This window comes from Otolemur garnettii, unplaced genomic scaffold (assembly GCF_000181295.1).
Source record: "Otolemur garnettii isolate 467f Iridium unplaced genomic scaffold, OtoGar3 scaffold00196, whole genome shotgun sequence".
Classification (NCBI taxonomy): Eukaryota; Metazoa; Chordata; class Mammalia; order Primates; family Galagidae; genus Otolemur; species Otolemur garnettii.
In genome coordinates this window covers 172,186-192,675 of record NW_003852591.1, presented here as the reverse complement: position 1 = coordinate 192,675, position 20,490 = coordinate 172,186, and positions in this window count along the sequence as shown.

Sequence of the window (20,490 nt, the reverse complement as noted above, 5' to 3'; positions counted from 1 at the left end):
TTCATTAGTGAAACTGGTCTAAAGTTCTGCTTTTTAGTTGGGTCTTTTCCTTTTTTTGGTATTAGGGTGATGTTTGCTTCATAGAACATGTTGGGGAAGATTCTGTCCTCTATTTTTTGGAATAATTTCTGCAGTATGGGAATAAGCTCTTCTTTGAAGGTTTGATAGAATTCTAGTGTGAAGCCATCCAGACCAGGGCATTTTTTTTTGTTGGGAGTTTTTTTATTGTTTCTTTGATCTCAGTGCTTGAAATTGGTCTGTTCAGGAGCTCTATTTATTCCTGGCTAAGTCTAGGGAGAGGGTGTGATTCAAAATATTGATCCATTTCCTTCACATTGTCAAATTTTGGGGCATAGCGTTTCTGGTAATTCAGAGATAATCTCTTGTATCTCTGTGGCATCAGTTGTTATTTCCCCTTTATTATTTCTGATTGAGGTTACTAGAGATTTTACTTTTTTATTTCTAGTTAGTCTTGCCAAAGGTTTATTAATTTTATTTATTTTTTCAAAAAACCAACTCCTTGTTTTATTAATTTTCTGAATGATTCTTTTGTTTTCAATTTCATTAATCTTTGAGTTAATTTTGGATATTTCTTTTCTTCTGCTGGGTTTAGGCTTAGATTGTTCTTGTTTTTCCAATTCCATAAGATGGCTTGTGAGTTTGGTGATGTGCTCTCTTTCTGGTTTTTGGATGTAGTCATCTAAAGTGATAAATTTTCCTCTCAGGAGTGTTTTTGCTTATCCTATAGGTTTTGGCAGCTTATGTCTTCATTGTTGTTATGTTCAAGGAAGTTAATGATTTCCCCTTTGTTTCTTCCTGCACCCAACTGTCATTCAGCACAAGGTTTTTAATTTCCGTGCCTTTGTGTGGGGTTCAACATTTTTGTTGGAGTTGAGTTCCACCTTTAGTGCCTTGTGGTCTGAGAAGATACAAGGTAAAATTTCAATTCTTTTGATTTTGTTTTTTGTCCTAGGATATGATCAATTTTGGAGAATGTTCCATGGGCCTATGAGAAGAATGTATATTTTTTATCTTTGGGATGGAGTGTTCTACATATGTCTAACAAGCTCAGTTGTTCTAGGGTCTCATTTAAGTCCCTTATATCTTTGTTTAATTTCTGTTTAGAGGATCTGTCCAGCTCTGTGAGAGGAGTTTTAAAAGTCCCCTGTTATTATTGTGTTACAGGATATCATGTTGATCAGACTAAGTAAGGTCTGTTTCAAGAATCTGGGAGCACTTAAGTTGGGTACATAAATATTTAGAATTGAAATGTCTTCTTGTATTTTTCCCTTGACCAATGTGAAGTGACTATCTTTGTCTTTTAGTTGCTTTAAATCCACCTGTATCTGGAAATAAGATTGCAACTCATCTTTTCTTCTGGATTCCGTATTTTTCCCTTGACCAATATGAAGTGACCATCTTTGTCTTTTAGTTGCTTTAATTCCATTTGTATCTGAAAATAAGATTGCAATTTCTCTTTTCTTCTGGATTCCGTTTGCCTGAAAAATTGTCTTCCAACCCTTAACTCTGAGTTTTAATTCGTCTTTTGAAGCTAGATGTGTTTCTTGCAGAAAGCAAATGGATGGCTTGTTTTTTAATCTAGTCAGCTAATCTATGCCTCTTCAGTGGGGAATTCAAGCCTTTAACATTTATTGAGATAATTGATAAGTGTGGTAGCATTCTATTAATCTTATTTTGTGGAAGTCCATTGCTTAGTTTTGTCTTTTGCATCATTGTGGAAGCTAGGTTCTGTCCTTTAATTTCTGGGTGTTTACTTTGCTGGTGGGTGATTGTGATGATCAGTGTGTAGAACAGGTTGAAGTATTTCCTGTAAAGCTGGTCTTGTGGCAAATTTCCTCAATGTTTGCATATCAGTAAAAGATTTGATTTCTCCATCAATTTTAAAGCTTAGCTTAGTGGGATATAGAATTCAGGGCTGGAAACCGTTCTGTTTAAGTGGATTAAAGGTACATGACCATTGTCTTCTAGCCAGAAAAGTTTCATTAGAGAAGTCTGTGGTCACCCTGATGGATTTGCGTCTGTAGGTCAATTCATGCTTACTCCTGGCAGCTTGCAGAATCTTTTCTTTTGTCTTGACTTTGGACAGGCTCATCACAATGTGTCTTGGAGAAGCTCTATTAGAGTTGAGGTGACCAGGGGTCCAATATCCCTCTGAAAGGAGTGCATCACAATCTTTAGTGATATATGGGAAATTTTCATTTATAATATTCTTTAGAATGGCTTCCATTCCTCTGGGGCATTCTTCTTTCCCTTCTGAGATACCTGTAACTTGTATGTTTGAATGCTTCATAAAGTCCCATAATTCTGTCAGTGAATGTTCTGCTTTCTCTCTCTCCTTTTCTGTCTCTTTAACTATCTGAGTTATATCAAGAGCTTGGTCCTCTACCTCTGAGATTCTTTCTTCTGCATGATCTAGTCTGTTGTTGATACTTTCTATTACATCTTTAAAAATTTTTTTTATTAAATCATAGCTGTGTACATTAATGCAATCATGGGGTACAATGTCCTGGTATTATATACAACTTGAAATGTTTTCATCAAACTGGTTAACATAGCCTTCATGGCTCTTAGTTATTGTGTTAAGACATTTATATTCTACACCTAGTAAATTTCACACGTACCCTTGTAAGATGCTCCGTAGGTGTGGTCCCACTGATTACTCTCCCTTCACCCATCCTCCTCCCTCCCCCCTCCCCTTTCCCTTTTTTCTTGGGCTATAATTGGGTTATAGCTTTCATAAGAAATCTATAAATTGGTACACTGAGTACATTGGGTACTTTTTCTTCCATTCTTGAGATACTTTGCTAAGAAGAATATGTTTCAGCTCCATCCATGTAACCATGTAAGAGGTAAAGTCTCCATCTTTCTTTAAGGCTGCATAATATTCCATGGTGCACATATACCACCACAGTTTATTGATCCATTCATGGGTTGATGGGTACTTGGGCTTCTTTCATGACTTAGCAAGTATGAATTGGGCTGCAATAAACATTCTGGTGGAAATATCCTTCTTATAAAGTGATTTTTGGTCTTCTGGATATATACCTAGTAGAGGAATTGTAGGATCGAATGGCAGGTCTATTTTTAGATCTCTAAGTGTTCTCCAAACATCTTTCCAAAAGGAACGTATTACTTTGCATTCCCACCAGCAATGTAGAAGTGTTCCTTTCTCTCCACATCCATGCCAACATCTCTGGTTTTGGGATTTTGAGATGTGGGCTAATCTTATTGGTGTTAGATGATATCTCAAAGTGGTTTTGATTTGCATTTCTCTGATGATTAAGGATGATGAGCATTTTATCATGTGTCTGTAGGCTGTGCACCTGTCTTATTCAGAGAAGTTTCTCTTCAAGTCCCTTGTCCACCCTGAGATGGGATCACTTGTTTATTTCTTGCTAATACTTTTGAGTTCTTTGTGGATTCTGGTTATTAAACCTTTGTCTGAGACATAAACTGCAAATATCTTCTTGCATTCTGAGGGCTGTCTGCCTGCTTTATTTACTGTGTTCTTGGCTGTGCAGAAGCTTTTTAGTTTGATTAGATCCCAGTAGTATATTTTTGATGTTGCTTCAATTGCCCAGGGTGTCCTCCTCATAAAATATTTGCCGAGGCTGATTTCTTCAAGAGTTTTCCCTGCACTTTCTTCTAGTACTTTTATAGTTTCATGTCTTAAGTTTAAATCTTTTATCCAGTGAGAGTTGATTTTTGTTAATAGTGAGAGGTGTAGGTCCAATTTCAGTCTTCTACAGGTTGCCAGCCAGTTCATCTAGCATCATTTGTTAAATAGGGATTCTTTCCCCCACTGAATGTTTTTAATTGGCTTTTTCTATTGCATCTTTAATTTCTCTATTGACTCCTTCAATTCCTTCAGCTTTGCTATATCCTTTCTATATTCTTCATATTGTTTATCTCTTATTTGATTCTATTTTTGGTTTTCCTTTTGGTTATTTTCCATTTTCTCAGCATCCTTCATTGTTTTTTGGTTACTTGCCACTTTCTCAGCAATTTTCTTCATTGTTTTCATCATCTGTATTTTAAATTCCCCCCTGTCATTTCTAACATTTCTTTATAAGTGGAATCCTCTGTGGTAGGTACCTCACGGTCCCTTGGGGGGATTGCTCTGGACTGGTTTTTCATGTTGCCAGGTTTTTTCTGCTGATCCTTCCTCATGAGTGTTTTCTTTTATCTGTTTCCTTGCCCTAATTTTCCTTTCACTTCCTCTTGCTCTTTAATTTACTGTGCCTCTGGCCTAAGGTTTGATGAGTTCAGTTCTCCACTGCTTTTGTCCTCTTTGTGAGGTCCAGAAGTCTCTCACTGTTTCCCAATGCCCCCAAAGGGATGTTTCTGGGCAGTTCCCACCAGCCATAGATGCCTGGATTCTTCTCTCCCCAATCTCACTGTGCTGAGTTGCAAAGAAGCTGTTACTTGGCCTCCATCTTGCCAAGCTCTCCTTTGTTGATTATTTCTATTCTCGTAGAGAAGCTTTTCATTTAATATAGTCCCATTTATCTATTTTTGCCTTTGTTACCTAGCTTTTGATGTCATATCTAAGAAATTGCCAAGGCCAAAGTCAAGAAGCTCTTTCTCTGTGTTTTTTTCCCTGATGTTTTACAGGTTTGGGTCTTACATTTAAGCCTTTAATTCATTTTGAGTTGATTTTTGTGTATAGTGTAAAGAGGTCCAATTTTACATTTGCATGTGGATATTCAGTTTTCCCCACACCATTTTTTAAAGACACTATCATTTCCCCATTATGCAGTTTTGTACCCTTGTTAGGAACAGTTTATTTCTGGGTTCTGAATTTTGTTCCATTGGTTGATATGTCTGTTTTTATACCAGTACCATACTGTTTTGATTACTGTGGCTTAGTAATGTTTTGAAGTCAAGAAATGTGAGGCTTCCAGCTTTGTTCTTTCTCAAGATTGTATTGGGAATTTTGTGATTCCATATGGATTTTGGATTGTTTTTCTATTTCTCCTAAGAATGCTATTGGCATTCTCCTAAGAATGCTATTTTCATAGGAATTCTGTTGAATCTGTAGATTGCTTTGAATAGTATGGACATTTTAACAATATTAAATCTACATGTTATGCCTTTCAATTTATTTGTGTCTTCAATTTTTTCATCAGTATTTTATAATTTTCATAGTGTACAGTTCTTTTACCTCCCTGGTTAAATTTATCTTTTCTTTTCTTTTCTTTTTTTTGCAGTTTTGGCTGGGGCTGGGTTGAACCCATGACCCCTGTTATATGGGGCCAGCGCCCTACTCCTTGAGCCACAGGCATTGCCCTATCTTTTTTCTTTATTTTTATTGCTTCAGGTTCACTGAGGGTACAAAGAATTAGGTTACAGTGTTTGGATTTATTAAAGTCCCTGTTATAATTGTGTCCCACCCCCAAGAGGTTAAATTTATCTTTTAAGTATTCTTGTTAATGCTATTGCATTTTTTAATTTCTTTTTCTAATTGGTCATTATTGATATAAAGAAAGGAAACTGACTTTGTATGTATGTTATATTTTGCAATGTTACTAAATTTGTTTAGTGGTTTTAATGAGTTATTTGTGTTGTTTTTGAATCTTTAGGGTTTTCTATGTATAGGATCACATCATCTGTAAATCAGGGATACTTATTTCTTTCTGACTTGGATGTCTTTTATTTCTTTTTCTTGTTCAAATAAATGCTTTGTCTAGGACTTCTAGTACTTTGTTAAATAGAAGTAGTGAAAGTGGGCATTCTCTTCTTTAATCTTAGAGGAAAATCTCTAAGGAAATGGTGTTTTATCATGTTATCTAATATTAGTTAGGTGTGGAGTTTTTATTTTTTGAGTCACACCAATCCACCTGTCTTGGCCTGACTTTGTCACCCTTGGTAGTATGCTGTAGCATTATAGCTCACAGCAACATCCAACTCCTGGGCTCAAGTGATCCTCTTGCCTCAGCCTCCTGAGTAGCTGGGACTACAGGCACCTGCCACAATGCCCAGCTATTTTTTTTTCCAGAGACAGATTCTCCCTTTTGCTCAGTCTGGTCTTGAACTCCTGATCTCAAGCAATCCACCTGTCTTGGTCTCCCAGAGTGCTGGGATTACAGGCATGAGGCACTGCACCTAGCCAGCTGTAGATTTTTCTTATAGGTAGCCTGTATGGTATTGAGGTACGTTTCTTCAATACAAAAATATTAAGAGTTTTTATCATGAAAGAGTGTTTAATTTTGTAAAATGCTTTCTGTGCATGTAATGAAACGATAGTGTGTTTTATACCCTTCATTCTGTAATGGAATGTACTGGAGTTTATCATGTTTATAGATTTAAGTTGAAATATAATTGCATCCTAGGGATAAATGCAATTCAGTCATGCTATATGATTCTTTTACTAATAATGTGCTATAGAATTTTGTTTGCTAGTATTTTGTTGAGGATTTTTGCATCTACTATTCATTGGGGATATTGCCTATAGTTTTTTCTCTTGGTGTCTTTGGCTTAAGTCTCAGAATGATGTTGTTCTCATAAAATGAGTTTGGAAATCCCTCTTCTATGTTTTTGAAGAGTTTAGAATTATTATTAATTACTCTTTGAATATATGGTAGAATTCACCAGATATTTAATTCATAGATGATAGAAAGCCATCTTTTTGTTGCCAAAAGTTGGACCTTTCTTTGTTGAGAGGTACTTCTATTTTTAATTTTCTGGAATAGTGTCATCAAATCAGCTTTTTTTTTTTGCAACAGAGACTCACTATGTCACTCTCAGTAGAGTGCTTTGGCATCACAGCTCACAGCAACCTCAAACTCTTGAACTTAAGAGAATCTCTTGCAAAAAAAAAAAAAAGAGAGCGAGAGAGAGAGAGAGAATCTCTTGCCTCAGCCTCCCAAGTAGTTGGGACTACAGGCACCCGCTACAATGCCCAGTTATTTTTTTGTTGTAGTTGTCATTATTGTTTAGCAGGCCCAGGCCAGGTTCAAACCCACCAGCCCCGGTGTATGTGGCTCCTAGCCCCTGAGCTACAGGCGCTGAGCTGAAACCAGCTCTTTGTAAATTGATTTTGTCTTTGACTATTCTATCTGTCATTGAAAGTGGGGGTATTGAAATATCATACTATTATTGTTTTGCTATTTCTCCCTTCATGTATATATAAATATTTGCTTAATATATTTAGTACTCTGATGTTGAATAGATATATATGTATATATGTTTATAATTGTTATATCTTCCTGGTGAATTGGTTATTGTATACATAAGTCCTTCTTTGTCTTCTGAAGTGGTCAGTTTTATTTTTAATTCATCTTAAATTATTATAGCAAGTCAAACTTGCTCTTGGAAGCTTCTTCTTATCCCTTGCAGAGATGTCCCAGGTAATTGCTTTTCTGTCAGCCTTAAGGAGGCACTCAGGTCTTGCCAGACACCTATTGGCCTATGTGAGGTTATATTTTTCTTTTGTCTTCTTGATGGCCCTATTTACTGTGTTCTTGCCAGAAATCTTCTAGGTTTAGGTTTGTGCATTTCTCCACAGTTACAATTTCTTGCGTGATTTCTTTCATAATTTTCAGTCACATTTGTATAAGTTCAGATTGTGTTCACTACACTCTGTGATGGAGAAGTTTTTTTGTCTCACCTATCCTAAGAGAGATATTCCAAGTCTGACTGGATATATAGAACAATGAATTCCTAGCATATTTAGGAAAAAAAGGCAACTTGGAAAATACCTGATTATGAACATGAAATGAAAGGGATATTCTTTGAGAAGTCTTCTACTTAATCTTTTGGCATTCTTATGTATTTTCTCAATACTTTTTATAAAAAAACAAGTATTTTAGGAGATGGCAAGGAGGAAAAATGCTTCCTAATTGTTTTTGAAAATTCTACATGAAAGAATCAGTATATGAAAGAGTTCGTTTTATTGAACTTCATATTCACTTTTATTTCATGCAAAGTTTACATGTAAAGGTTGAGATTGTATTGTAGGTAGTCAGCTTTTTTGTTTCCAACTATTATACATAGTACTGTAAGCATTATTTTTACCACAAATAATATTTCTACCATGTTTCCCTCGCCAAATTATCATGTATGAAAGATCAAATGGTAATATGTAAATATTATATACAAATACTTCAAATACAGGATATAGTGCATATACAGGGGGTTATAGAATATCAATGATACAAAACAGATGTTGAATTTAATTTGGACATTTAAGGCTACTATAATGTGGTTCAAACATGAGGAAAGGCTTAGGTAGTCTAGGCAAGGGTAGAGCATGAACAAAGTTCCTACAGCATATGCTGTGTGGAAAGCACCTAGGCTGGGGTTGAAGAGGCTAGCCTGATACTTGCATGTGGCAGAGGAGTGAAAAAGAAAGTTGGATAGAGGTGGTGGAGGCAGAATCAATTTACTTTAAGAGCCAGCTGGTGAGATCTGTGGGACTGAGAGAACGTTTTTTGCTAATCAGTGAGATAAGAACTTAATCTACTGTTAAATATATACAGATTTTTTCTTTTTTGCCATGTAAGTTGTCCTTCAGTTCTGTGAAAGGGACAGTACAACAACTGATGACAGGGTTATTGAAAGGACTATGGGTTATAATTGCTGCTTTTGCTAGTAAGTCATGCTTGTCTATTAAGGAGAGTATTTATTGCTTTAAATTGGTCCTGATGCAAGCATCAGTTTACCCACTTTCTTCTCTCTTCCTCTCCCACCATTCCCAGCTTTCCTATCCTATCCTCGCTCTTCCTATTTTCACTTTTTAGTTTTAGCACGGCAGCTCTTATGTACCAACTCTGCCAGCACACAGATCTGTAAAGGTCTGCCCTGCACCCTGAGCAGCATCTCAGAAGGAGGAGACAGCCTAGCCATTCCTCACCACACCTTGTCCTCTGTTAGACAGATGGCTCCTTGGTGAAAGCTCCATAATGGCAGTGGGTGAGACCCTGCTGCACCTCAGGGTCATTCTGCTTCTGCTCTGGCTGGAGGTGTCCTTGTCCATTTCTGGCCACTCTAAGGCCAGACCCTCCCAGCATTTCACCTCCCACAGAAGTGGTGGTCCCCTTGAAGGAGATCAGCAGGGACAGAGGTACAAAGGCTTCGGGATGGCTGTCTATCGCCTGCATTTTGGGGGTCAGAGACATATTGTCCACATGAGAAACAAGAAGCTGTTGGTTTCCACACATCTCCCTGTGTTTACCTACACGGAGCAGCGTGTCCTCCTCCAGGATCAGCCCTTCATGCCTGACGACTGCTACTATGATGGTTATGTGGAGGGGTTCCCTGCGTCCCTGGTTGCCCTCAGTACCTGTTTGGGGGGCTTTCCAGGAATGCTGCAGATAAATGACCTTGCTTATGAAATTGAGCCAATTAGGGTTCCTGCTACATTTGAACACTTAGTGTATAAGATAGACCGTGAAGACACGCAGTACCCACCTGTGAGATGTGAGTTAACAGATTGGAGTTACAACTGTCTCTTAATTTAACTCTGAAGCAAAGTTCTCTTGTGAATTCATGGAACACTGGTTATTTCTTAAGTTCCTAATGATGGCGGATGGATATGCTTATTTTCATCACTTCAGAAATCTCTCATAGTTGCAAAATAGCATAATATCTGTCAGTAATGTCCTGAATCTTTTAATAAATGTTTTTGGATACATTTGACTTTTTTAATTGCCAGGAGAAATAGACAAAGGATACATTTGATTTTGAGTGATCTCAAGGTGTGGCTGGAATAAATTTTGTTTCTCTTTTGGCATTGATCATATCATCTATTATTTTTCTAATTGGAACACTGAATTTTTTAAAATGTTATGTTTAATTGATAAATAATTGTACTTATTTATGGGGTACATATAATATTTTGATATGTGTAGTGATCAAATGAGGGTAATTGACTTATCCATCACCTCAACAATTTATCATTACCTCAAAAATTCATCATTTCTTTGTGTTGGAAACATTCAAAATTCTCTCTTTTTAGCTATTTTGAAATATACACTAAATTATTACTAATAGTAGTCACCCACTGTACTATAGAATACCAGGACTTATTCATCCTAACCTCAAATTTTTACTCATTACCTCCCTCTCCTTATTTCCTTTTCCCCCTACCCTTTTCAGCCTCTTGTAACCACTATTCTACTGTCTACTCCTGAGATTATCTTTTTAAAAAATTCCTTCTTATTGACATATAGCAATTAAACCTATTTATGGGGAACAATGCAGTGCTATGGTACATCTATACTTTTAGTAATGTCAAATTGTGATAATTAGCATACCTGTCACTTTAAACATTTATCATTTCTTTGCTGTGAAAAGATTGAAAATTCTCTCAAGATGTTTGAAATATATAGTGTATTATAATTAACTATTGTCAACCTACTGTACAATACATTATCAGAACTTATTCTTGCTATCGAACTATAACATTGTGTTCATTGGTACAGTGAAAACTGAATTGGCTCCATTTCATTTATCTGCAGTATTCCTTGACCTATTGCTGCATTTTTTAAGTTCTTTACAAATTTTTTCAAATGTATAATTTGCAAATATTTTCTTCCTTTCTGTAGGTTGTATCTTCACTCTGTTGATTGTTTCCTTTGCTGTACAGAAGCTTTCTAGTTTGACATAGTCTCATTTATTTTTGCATTCATTATTCATGTTTTAAAGTTTTGTCTGAAAAATCCTTTCCTAGACTGATGTCATGTAGCATTTCCCCAATGTTTCTTCTAGCAGTTTCATTGTTTCAGGTCTTACATTTAAGTCTTTAGTTCATTTTGAGTACATTTTTGCGTATGATAGGAGATAGGGTTGAAGTTTTATTCTCTTGCATGTGGATATCCAGTTTTCCCAACACTCATTTTTTAAGAGATTCTCTTTTCCTCATTATGTGTTACTGGCACCTTTGTCAAAAAACAGTTTATTATAAATAGGTGGATTTATTTTGGGGCTCTCTGTTTTGTTCCATTGGCCTATGTGTCTTGTTTTTCTGCCACTATCATGATGATTCTGGTTACTATAGCTTTGTCGTTTTTAAAATTAGATAGTATGATGCCCAGGTTTTTTTTCTTTGCTCAAGACTCCTTTGGCCATTCAGGATCTTTTATGATTCCATGTAAGTTGAAGATTGATTTTTTCTATTCCAATGAATAGAAATTTTTTAAATTTCAGATTAATTTGAGGGTACAAAAGAATTAGGTTACAGTGTTTGCATTTGTTAGGCATAGTCCCTGTTGTAGTTGTGTCCCACCCCAGGAGGTGTGCCATATACCCCCACATTGTGCCCATTAAGTGGGTGCACACCCACTCCCCTCCCTCCTTTTCTCTCTCCTGGCCCTCCTTCCTCCTCCCCCATCTTGAATTCAATTGAGTTTTTCTCTTGTGTGGGCATGTATTAGATTGTCTACTGGGTTCATATTCGTGTTGAGCACATTGGATACTTCCTTTGTCATTCTTGTGTTAATTTACTAAGAAGAATTTGTTTCAACTCCATCCTGGTTAATACAAAAGATGTATTATAAATTGATCTGCAATAAACAATCTAGTGTAAATGTCTTTATGATAAAATAATTTTTCTTCTGGGTAGATGCCTAGTAATGGGATTGTGGGATCAAATGGAAGGTCTATTTTGAGTTATTTGAGGATTCTCTGTACTTCTTTTCAAAGAGGCTGCTTAGATTGCAGTCCCACCAGCAGTGTAAAAGTATTCCCTTTTCTCCACGCCAGCATTTGCAGCTTTGCAACTTTGTGATGTGGGCTGTTCTCACTGGGGTTAGGTTATATCTCAGCGTGGTTTGGATTTGCATTTCTCTGATGATTAGGAATGATGAGGATTTTTTCATATGTTTGTTAGGCATTTGTCTGTCTTCTTCAGAGAAGATTCTATTCGTGTCTCTTGCCCAGTGGTAGATGGGATTGTTTGGTCTTTTTGGTTACTTAATTTGAGTTCTCTGTAGATTCTAATTATCAGCCCTTTGTCAGATTCATAACACGCAATTACCTTTTCCCATTCTTAACATTGTCTATTTGCTTTAATTGTTGTATCTTTAGCTGTGCAGAAGCTATTGAGCTTAATTCTCATTTGTTTATTTCTGTTGTTCTTGCAATTGGCATTATATGAAGTCTTCTTCATAAGATCTTTCCTCAGGCTGACAAATATTAGAGTTTTTCCCATGTTTTCTAGTTTTGTCATTTCATGTCTTAGGTTTAAGTCTTTTATCCATCTTGAGTTAATTTTTGTAAGTGGTGAATGGTGCGAGTTCAGTTTCAATCGTTTACATGTGGTTATCCAGTTCTCCTAGCACCATTTATTGAATAGGGATTCCTTTCCCCAGTGTATGCTTTTGTTTTATTTATCAAAGATCAGATGGTGAAAAGAGACTGGTTTCGTCTCTTGGTTTTCTGTTCTGTTCCATGTGTCTGTGTCTATTTTTATGCCAATACCATGGTATTTTGATCACTGTGGACTTGTAATACTATAATCTGAAGTCTGGTAGATTGATACCTCTGGCTTTGTTTTTATTACTAATAATTGTCTTGGTTGTATAGGTTTTTTCTGGTTCTAAATAAAATGAAGAACTATATTTTTCAGTTCTTCAAAGTATGCTGTTCGTAATTTAATGGAGATTGCATTAAATCTGTAGATTGCTTTTGGTAGTATAGGTATTTCATTTCATTTCAGAGACAGAGTTTCACTATGTCACCCTCAGTAGAGTGCTGTGGCATTATATAGCTCACAGCAACCTCAAACTCTTAGGCTTAAGTGATTCTCTTGCCTCAGCCTCCCAAGTACCTGGGACTACAGGCACCTGCCACAATGCCCAGCTTTTTTTTCTTTTTGTAATTGTCATTGTTGTTTGGCAGGCCCAGGATGCGTTGGAATCCTCTAGCTCCAGTGTATGTGGCTGGCTTCCTAGCTGCTGAGCTACATTTAAATGTCTATACATTTTAATAATGTTGATTCTTCCCAGCCAAGAGTATGGTATGTTTTTCATTTATTAATGTCTTCTGCTATTTCTTTTCTTAGGGTTTCATAATTCTTTTTGTAGAGATGCTTTACCTTTTTTGTTAGGTATATTCCTAGGTATTTAATTTTCTTTGAAGCTCCTATGAAGGGAATTGTGTCCTTGATTTGCTTCTGAACTTGGATTTTTTTGGCATAATCAAAGGCTGCTGCTTTGTGGACATTGATGTTACACCTAAAGACATTACTGAATTTCTTGATCACTTCCAGAAGTTTTGTGGTTGAGTCTCGGGGGTTTTCTGAGTGTAAAATCATATCATCAGCAAAGAGTGAGAGTTTGACCTCCTCTACCCCCATTCAAATGCCCTTTATAGCCTTCTCTTGCCTGATTCATGCATTGGATAGAACTTCCAGAACTATGTTGAATAATTGTGGCAATAATGGACATCCTTGTCTGGTTCCAGTTCTAAGTGGAAAAGCTTTCTGTTTTACTTCATTCAGTATGATACTGGCTATCAGTTTGTCATAGATGGCTTTAATCAGTTTATGAAATGTGCCATCTATGCTTATTTTCTTAAGTGTTCCTATTAGAAATAATGCTGTATTTTGTCAAATGTTTTTTCTACATCTATTGAGAGGATCATATGATCTTTTTTTTTTTGCTTTCATTAATATGGTGAATTACATTTATGGATTTGAATATGTTAAACCTGGCTTGCATCCCTTGGATAAAGCCTACTTGATCACCATGCATCATTTTTTAATGTGTAGGTATAATCTACTTGCTAAGATTTTATTGAATATTTTTGCATTCATATTCATTAGTCAAATTGGTCTGTAGTTCTCCTTTTTAGATGTAGAGTCCTTTCCTGGGTTTGGGATCAGGGTGATATTTGCTTCATAGAACATGTTGAGGAAAGTTCCTTCCTTCTGAATGTTTTGGAATAGGTTCTTCAGTATAAGTACAAGCTGTTCGTTGAAGGTTTGATAGAATTCTGGTGTGAAGCCATCTGGTCTAGGGCTTTTTTGTTGTTGCTGTTGGAAACTTTTTTAATTGTTTCTTCAATATCAGAGCTTGGAAGAGATCTATTTCTTCCTAGTTAAGAGAGATGGTGTGATTCCAGATGTTGATCTGTTTATTCCACATTGTCAAATTTCTGGGCATAGTGTTTTCTGTATTAGATAGAGATAATCTCTTGTATCACTGTTGTACCTGTTATTATTTCCCTTATTCATTTCTCATTGAGGTTATTATAGATCTTAGTTTTCTGTTTCTAGTTAATCTTGCCAAAAGTTTATTGATTTTGTTTATCTTTTCCAAGAACAAACTTTTTGTTTCATTGATTTTTTTCAATGATTCTTTTGTTTTCAATTTCATTCATTTCTGATTTAATTTTGCTTATTTCTTTTCTTCTTCTAGGTTTTGGATCGGATTGCTCTTCCTTTTCCATTTCCTTGGGATGCTTCATTAGGTTGTTGATGTGCTCTCTTTCTATTTCTCAGATGTAGGCATTTAATGCAATAAATTTCCCCCTGATGTATGCTTTTGCAGTATCTCACAAATTTTGGCATCTTGTGGCTTCATAATTGTTATGTTTGAATAATTTAATAATTTCCTCCTTTATCTCCTCCTTAACCCAACTGCCATGCAGTATAGGGTTGTTTAGTTTCCATGCCTTAGTGTAGGGATGAAAATTTTTGTTAGAGTTGAGTTCCGCCTTTATTGCCTCATAGTCTGAAAAGATACAAGGTATAATTTTAATTATTTTAATTTCATTGAGGTTTGATTTGTGTTCTAGGATATAATCTATTTTTGGAGTATGTTCCATGGGCTGATGAGAAGAACATATATTCCTTAGTTTTGGGCTGGTGTGTTCTGTATATTCTATTAAGCCCAATTGTTCTAGGGTCACATTTAAGTCCCTTGTTTCTTTGTTTAGTTTCTGTTTAGAGGATCTGTCTAGTTCTATCAGAAGAGGGTTAATGTCCTTAGCTATTATGGTGTTGTAGGATATTATATTTTTTAGAACCAATTAAGGTCCATTTCATAAATCTGGGAGAATTTAAGTTGGGTGTATAAATATTTAGAATTGAAATGTCCTCTTATTTACTATTCCCTTGATTAGTATCATGTGCCCATGATTGTCATTCTTAACTTTAGTTGCTTTAAATCCACTTGTATCTCAAAATAAGGTTGCAACCCCTCTTTGCTTCTAATTTCCATTTGCCTGAAATATTGTTTTCCAACCCTTCACCCTGAATCTTTTTTGTCCTTCGAGGTTAGGTGTGTTTCTTGGCAGCATATAGATGGCTTGTGCTTTTTTTTTTTTTTTTAAGTCCAACCGGCTAGCCTGTACTTCTTCAGTGGGGAATTCAATCCATTCACATTTATTGAGAGAATTGATAAGTATGCCAGAGTTCTATTCATCTTATTTGGTGAAAGTCCATTGCTTAGTTTTATTCTTTGCACCATTGTTGAAACTAGGTTTTGTGCTTTACTTTGCTGGTGGTCCATTTTGATAGTCAGTGTGGAGAATAAGTCTAAGTATTTCCCATAGAGCTAGTCTTGTTGTGGATGGCAAACTTCCTCAATGTTTGTATATCAGTAAAATATTTGATTTCTCTATCAGTTTAAAAGCTTGGCTTAGCAAGATGTAGAATTCTGGGCTGAAAATTGTTTTGTTTAGGAAGGTTAAAGGTAGATGACCATTCTCTTTGGGCTTGAAAAGTTTAATTTGAGAAGTCTGTTGTCTCTCTGATGGATCTACCCCTGTAGGTCAATTTGTTCTTACTCCTGGCTATTTGCAGAATTTTCTCTTTTGTCTTGTCTTTGGACAGGTTCGTGGCAGTGTTTCTTGGAGAAGCTGAGATACCCTGGAGTTTGATATCCCTTTGAAAGGAGTGTGTCAGAATCTTTGGTGATACTTGGGAAATTTTCATTTATGATATCCTGTGGTAGGTCTTCCATTCCTTTGGGGTCTTCTTCTTTCCCTTCTGGAATACCTATAATTTATATGTTTGAATGCTTCATGAAGTCCCATAATTCTGTCAGTGAACATTCTGCTTTCTCTCTCTTCTTTTCTACCTCTTTATCTACATGTGTTAGCTCAAGAGTCTTATCCTCTAGCTCCAAGATTCTTTCTTCTCCATGGTCTACTCTGTTATTGAGTCTTTCTACTACATCTTTAAGTTCCTTGTATGACTCCTTCATTTCCATAAGCTCCTATACATCCTTTCTAATTTCCTCATGTCTTTCATTCATTATTTGGATCTGTTTTTGAATTTCTTTTTGGTTATTCTCCACATACCCTTTAATTCCCTTCATTGTTTTTTCCATCCATATTTTAAATTCCCTTTTTTTCAATTTTGTAATTTCTACATAGGTGGAATTTCTGTGGTAGCTACCTCATGATCCTTTGAGCACATTGATCTTTTCTGGTTTCTCATGTTGCCAGAATCTTTTGTTGGTTCCTCTTCATGAGTATTTTCTTCTTGTTCACTTCCTTACCCTACTGTTTCCTTTCACTTCCTCCTTCTCTTGAAACTATCTTTTCTCTGTGCTTAGGTGTTGAAGTGTCCTTTTGGTATAGGGCCAAAAGGAAGAGAAAAGGGAGAAGGGAGAAAAGATAGAAAAAGAAAAAAGAAGGGGGATTAAAAATTGATAAAAGGAGAGAAGAAGAACAGAAAAAGTAATAGTGATGTTCAGCATAGTGCTTTGACCCACACCCACAATTCCAGGCCTCTGGGGACTGGGCTATGTGGGTCCTTCAATGTTAGGAGCTCCTTACAGCCTGAGCAAAAGCAAGACCCCACCTCCACCAAATATAGGAAAAAAATCAGGAGTATGTTACAGTAGAGACTTACCAATACAGTTTTTCTAAAGGCCAATGTTAGGGCCCCCGAGACCAGGGGCTCAAGGTCTCTTTTAGGCAGGCCAGTGCTGTGGCACCCCAACCCAGGCCTCAGAGTAAGGCTGTGTCCCATACATGAAATGCAGAATGAAATAAAATAAAACAGATCAGAAAATAAGAAAAAAATAATAAAAGTATATAAAGAACATTGAAAATAAAATTATATAACATGTAAAAAAAGGCTATTTTAGTTGCTGTTTGAAAAATTTATGTGAGAAAGATAAGAGAAGTAGAAAAATCTCTACAAAAATAGAAAGAGAGTGAAATGGAAAGGAAAGAAAAAATAAAAGAGGCAGAAAAACTGTAGCAAATATAGAGCCCTTACTATTGAAGAAAATCAAAATGGAAAAATATAAATACAACAAAACAAAACAAACAAACAAAATCTAAGAAAAAAATTGAAAAAAGGAAATAATATATGAAAGGAGCAGAAAACCCATGGCAAAAACAGAGCTATTGAAGAAAGTAAAAATGAAAAAATAAACATACAAGAACAAATAAACACAATTCCCCCCCCCCCAAAAATCAAAATTAAGGAAAACAATGAAAAAAGGAAAAAGTACATATCTTGCAATATATTGTCTGTATAATAGTGACACTCTGGGGTCAGAAGATATAATCATGCTGTTCATTCTGCTGTATAAGATGGGGTCTGGAAGCCACTATCTAGTTGTCAAAGAGACCCAGTCCTGTCTTCCTGATTTATTTGCCCTCAGTCCCCACAGGATTGGGAGCCTGAAGCTCTCTCCAGACTACTTAAGAGACATGCCTTGACCTTTCCAAACAGTACCTGTTGACTACAAAGTGGCTTATTCAGGGGAGCAGGATCCACCCAACTTCTCCCAAGGGTGGCTGCCCAGCTCAGCAGGCACACCAGAACAGCCCTGTGAGCTGTTCCTCCTGGGCAGCCCTTCCACAATGGTAGCACCCTCCTAGCAGTGGAATGATGAGAGTTCCACCCTGCCTGGTGGCTGAATCCTGGCCCCTGGGTACTGTTTAAGTTCATTTGCTTGCTTAACCTCTCCCAAGGTAGCTGCAGCGAGTACCCAAGTTAAAATTTACAGAACAGGCCTTCCCTCTAGTCCTCTGCTGGAGGGCCAGCTGGCCTCTGCTGGCACCAAGCATGTTCTGTGCTGGTCTTCCACTGCTCCTGACCTTGTTGTTAGCTCTTGGAGTCCCCTTCTGTTTCTCTGTGCCCCCAAAGTAATGTTTCTGTGCAGGGCACCCCAGTCAGAGGTGACTGGAGTCCTGTCTCCCTGGTCTCACCAAGAGTGGCTGCTAAAGAAATGTCTCTACTCTGCCACCTTGCTCCCCAGGATTGACATTGGAATTCTGATAGGGGTTGTATTCAATTATAGGTTGCTTTAGGGAGTATGAATATTTTAACAATATTAAATCCAAGAATATGGAATTTATATTCCATTTATATCCTCTTAAAGTTCTTTTATCAATATTCTATAGTTTTCATTGTAGAAGTCTTTTGCCTCCTTGATTGAATTTAGTCCTACACATTTTATATTTGGGGAAGCTTTTGAAATGGGATTTTTTTTCATTTTTTTCTTCAGATAGTTTGCTATTGACATGTAGAAATCCTACTGATTTATGTATGTTGATTTTATTTATTTATTTATTAAATCATAGCTGTGTACATTAATGCAATTATGGGGTACAATGTGCTGGTTTTATATACAATTTAAAATAACTTTCATCAAATTGGTTAACATAGCCTTCACTTCATTTTCTTAGTTATTGTGTTCAGACATTTATATTCTACACTTAGTAGGCTTAACATGTACCCTTGTAAAATGCACCATAGGTGTGGTCCCACCAATTACCCTCCTTCCACCCATCCTCTCCCTCCTCTTTCCCCTTTATCTTGGGCTGCAATTGGGTTATAGCTTTCATATGGAAGTGTGGATGTTTATAAATTGGTTTCATTCTAGGATTGAGTACATTGGATACTTTTTCTTCCATTCTTGAGATACTATGCTAAGAAGAATATGTTCCAGCTCCATCCATGTAAACATAAAAGAGGTAAAGTCTCCATCTTTTTTAAGGCTGCATAATATTCCATGGTGTACATATACCATAATTTATTAATCCATTCATGGGTCAGTGGGCACTTGGGCTTCTTCCACAACTTAGCAATTATGAATTGGGCTGCAATAAACATTCTGGTGGAAATATCTTTCTTATAAAGTGATTTTTGGTCTTCTGGAATATACCTAGTAGAGGAATTACAGGATCGAATGGCAGGTCTATTTTTAGATCCCTAAGTTATATCTAAACTTCTCTCCAAAAGGAATGTATTAGTTTGCATTCCCACCAGCAGTGCAGAAGTGTTCTCTTTTCTCCACATCCATGCCAAGATCTATGGTTATGGGATTTTGTAATGTGGGCTAATATTACTGGAGTTTGATGATATCTCAAAGTGGTTTTGATTTGCATTTCTTTGATGATTAAGGATGATGAGCATTTTTTCATGTGTCTGTAGGCCGTGCACTTGTCTTCTTCAGAGAAGTTTCTATTCCAGTCCCTTGCCTACACTGAGATGGGATTACTTATTCTTTTCTTGCTGATATGTTTGAGTTCTCTATGGATTCTGATTATTAAACCTTTGTCTGAGACATAACCTGAAAATATCTTCTCCCAGTCTAAGCTGCATGCTTTCTTTACTTGCTGTGTTTTTGGCTATGTAGAAGCTTTTTAGTTTGATCAGATCCCAGTAATGCATTTTTCGCGTTGCTTCAATTGCCTGAGGGGGAGTTGTCCTCATAAAATATTCTCCCAGGCTGATTTCTTCAAGTGTTTTCCCTGCACTTTCTTCTAGTATTTTGATTTTTATTCTGCAACTTGATTGTTTTCATTTATTAGTTCTACAGTTTATGGGAGTCTTTAGTGTTTTCTATGTAAAATATCATTTCATTTGTCAGGAGAGACAATTTGACTTTCTCCTTTCCAATTTGTGTGACATTTATTTCTCTCTCTTGCCTAATTGCTCTAGCTAGGACTTTTAGTACAACATTGAATAGCAGTGAAAGTATACATTCTTGTCTTATTCCAGAACTTAGACAAAAATGTTTCAACTTTTTCCCATTTACTATAATTTTGGCTATAGATTTATCCTATATGACTTTTATTATCTTGAAGTATGTTTTTTCTATTCCTAATTTGCTGATAGTTTGTCCTTTAGTTTCTGGGTGTCTTCACTTTGCTAGTCGTTGATCTTGCTGTTCTGTGTATAGTACACATATGAGTACTTCCTCAGAACTGGTCTTGTAGTGGCCAATTTCCTCAATGTTTGCTTGTCAGTAAGATATGATTTTTCCATTGATTATGGACCTTAGTTTAGCAGGATACAAACTCCTAGATTGACAGCAGTTTTGTTTAAGATTAAAGACATGTGACCACTTTCTTCAGACTTGTGAAATTTCTGCTGAAACTTCCACTGTCATCCTAATCTTTTTGCTTACATGTGGGTCCTTGCAGAATTTTTTGTTTCATTTTGACTTTGACCAACCTAAAGGATATGCTTTGTATGCTTTGAGTTCTTTTTTTTTTGAGACAGAGCCTCAAGCTGTCTCCCTGGGTAGAGTGCCATGGCATCACAGCTCACAG